Source organism: Octopus sinensis, linkage group LG7, assembly GCF_006345805.1.
Source record: "Octopus sinensis linkage group LG7, ASM634580v1, whole genome shotgun sequence".
NCBI lineage: Eukaryota > Metazoa > Mollusca > Cephalopoda > Octopoda > Octopodidae > Octopus > Octopus sinensis.
Genome location: NC_043003.1, coordinates 79,935,282 through 79,938,394, shown reverse-complemented (window position 1 = coordinate 79,938,394; position 3,113 = coordinate 79,935,282). Strand labels below are relative to the sequence as shown.

At 40.5% G+C, this 3,113-nt stretch overlaps 1 long non-coding RNA gene across 1 annotated transcript in view; it reads left to right on the top strand.

Moving 5' to 3' along the window:
- LOC118764116 overlaps window positions 1-1,669 on the top strand; it is a 16,578-nt gene extending 14,909 nt beyond the window's left edge. The window contains exon 4 of the long non-coding RNA XR_004999907.1: window positions 1,537-1,669. This is a non-coding gene — a long non-coding RNA (uncharacterized LOC118764116). The remainder of the gene's footprint in view (window positions 1-1,536) is intronic.
- Window positions 1,670-3,113: the final 1,444 nt, after the last annotated feature.

Here is a 3,113-nt window from a genome sequence, read left to right as displayed (position 1 = left end):
ACAGGAACGAAATGAAAAAATAAAAACATTTTACCATCTAGTTTCTGATTTTAGTTTAGCAAGTAAATAACATTTACCCTGTAGGTGAAATCGTCCTCGACAGGTACACCCTGCGTTAAATATATAAACACGAGGCGATCAAACTATGTGCATCTTATCTGTGTGTGTGTGTGTGTATAAATACACCGGTTTTCAAACAGGGAAACAGATCCCTCGCAGTCAACTATCGCTCAATCTCACTCACCTCCCACGTCATTAAAGTGTTTTAAAGAGTGGTAAGATCAAGGATAGCTGGCTTCCTGGAGATTCACACACTCCTAAATGTAACTGATCATGGCTTTCGCTGTGGCAGGGACTGTGTAACACAGCTCTTATCCTGCATTGAGGATATACTTAAATCCTTGGAGACAAGTTCGGAATCTGATGTCATATATCTTGACTTCAGTAAAGCGTTCGACGGGGTTGACCATATCTAAATCTCAAAATTGGCAAATGCTGGAATCCGTGGAAAACGTCTACACTGGATTGAGTATCTCCTGTCGAATAGAACACATGTTGTGGTCGATGGAGTCCACTCACGCCCAGCAAAATTCACCAGCGGTCTCCTATAGGTAACTATCTTGGGCCCGCTCCTCTTTAAAATATATATAAACGACCTTTCCAGCGTCGTAAAACATTACAAAGTGAAAATATTTGCTGATGACAGTACGCGCCAGAAAATCATCAAAGAAGACCGAACTCAACTCCAGTCTGTCTTATATGAGGTGAGTCAATGAGCAGACAAAAGCAAAATGCAACTAAATGAGGGAAAATTTGATCTTTTGCATTTTGGTAGAAAGACTATACTAAAACAGCCGTACTCTCTTCCTTCAGGGGAACCGCTCACAGCATCTAATATTTTCAGAGACCTAGGAGTATTTGTTGATAACAATCTCAGTTGGAGTGCCCACATCAACAATAAAGTGGATATAGCTCATAGGATGGGCTCCTGGAACTTAAGAACCTTCCGGTCCAGAGAACAAGGTGTCCTCATTCCACTTTTCTCCTCCTATGTACGGCCATACCCTGAATACAGCTGCCACCCGTGGTGCCCCATACAAAACAAAACATCTTGAAAACTGAATCACCCCAGAGAACATTCACTAAACAAATGAAGGGCATGACTGATCTCGATTACTGGGATCACCATAAAGTCTTGAAACTCTACTCTCTCCAGCGCCGCCACGAGCAGTTCATCATTTACACAATGTGGAGAATACGAGGGGTGTATGAAAAGTCTTGAGCCTCAAAAAAAACAAAACATAGTACAAGACTTCTGATGATTTATTTTTGAAAATAGTCCCCCACCCCACCCGCGAGGCTGAACACTTTCTCCAGCGGTACCGAAGCGCCATTATAGCGGCATAGAGGAACTCTTTTGTTTCAGACTCCAAGAAACTTCCTACAGTGTCTATGACGTCATTTTCACTGGCAAAATGGCGACCAGCCAGGGCTTTTTTCATTTTGGGGAATAGGTGAAAGTCAGAAGGGGTTAAGTCTGGCGAATAAGGTGGATGGGGAACAAGTTCGTATCCACAATCACGAATTGTTGCCATGGCAACTACTGAGGTGTGGGCTGGACCATTGTCGTGATGAAAAAGGACTCCCCTGGTGAGCATTCCCGGCCTGTTTTCTTCGATTACTTCTCGCGGGCGTTTCAATAGTTGAGAATAATACAACTTTGTCACGGTGTGACCCTTTTCAAGATAATCGGTCAGCAAGACACCTTCAGAATCCAAAAACACTGATGTCATGACCTTGCCAGCTGAAGGAATGACCCTGGCCTTCTTTGGGGTAGGAGAAGATGTGTGCTTCCACTGTTTTGTTGTTCTTTGGTTTCAAGCTGGTAGTGAGGAACCCAACTTTCGTCCATAGTAATGAAACGAGCAAGAAAATTTTCTTCATCGGCTTCCAAATTGCTCGTGGACAAAGTGCACCTTGTGCGTCTGTTCAGAAGGGAAAAGGCGAGGGACCAACATTGCAGAAACCTTTGAGAACCCAAGTTCTTTTGTCACAATGTTGTCTGCTCTTTCAGTTGAGATGCACAGTCTCTCAGCTATCTGATGACATGATATTCGATGATCTTGCATTATCATACCAAGAGCAAGGTCAATGCTCGGTGGTTGCAGTTGGAGCTCTCCCTGGTCTGGGGTCATCTTCCACACTCTCCTTGTCACGCTGAAATTCATTTACCCAGCGTTTGACTGCTACGTATGAAGGAGCATTGTGTTAAGATTCTCACCATATCTTCTTGGATTTCTGATGGAGTCATGCCTTTCAAATGAAAGTACTTTATGACAGCACGATACTCAGTTTTCTCCATTTTCCTTGTAACGTCGACACATGTTTATTCAAAAATCCGCAATAAAAAAAATTTCAATATCAGAATCATGAAAATGAGCAAGAATACTCCGAAAAGACCTGCATGTTCTGTTGCATACGCACACACAAGCGCATAAATAAACACACATATGTATGTGTGTGCACAAGAAGCATGCTTCCTCAAGTACATCCTACTATAACCTCGGGTCGACCAAAGCCTTGTGAATGAATATGATAGACGAAACCTGAAAGAAGCCCATTGTATATATATATATATATTTGTATGTGTGTGTGTGCGTGTTTCCCACCACTGCTTGACAACGGTTGTTGGTGTATCTATGTCCCTTTAATCTAGCGGTTCGGCAAAGAAAAAAAGACCCAGAGAATAAGTAGCAGACAATTTTAAAAAATCAGTGCTGAGTTTGATTCGTTCCCCTAAAAAATTGTCGACGACGATGCCCCAGCATGGCCTCTCCCAAAGGACTGAAATAAAAAAAGATTAAAAAATGAGGAAGATAATATATAGATAGATAGATAGATGTATATATATATATATATATATATATATATACAGAGAGAGAGAGATGTATATATATATATATATGTGTGTGTGTAAATATATATATATATATATATACATATATAGATGTGTAAATAAATATATACATATATATATGTGTGTGTGTAAAATATATATATGCGTATATAGATGTGTAAAATATATATATACGTATATAGATGTGAAATATATA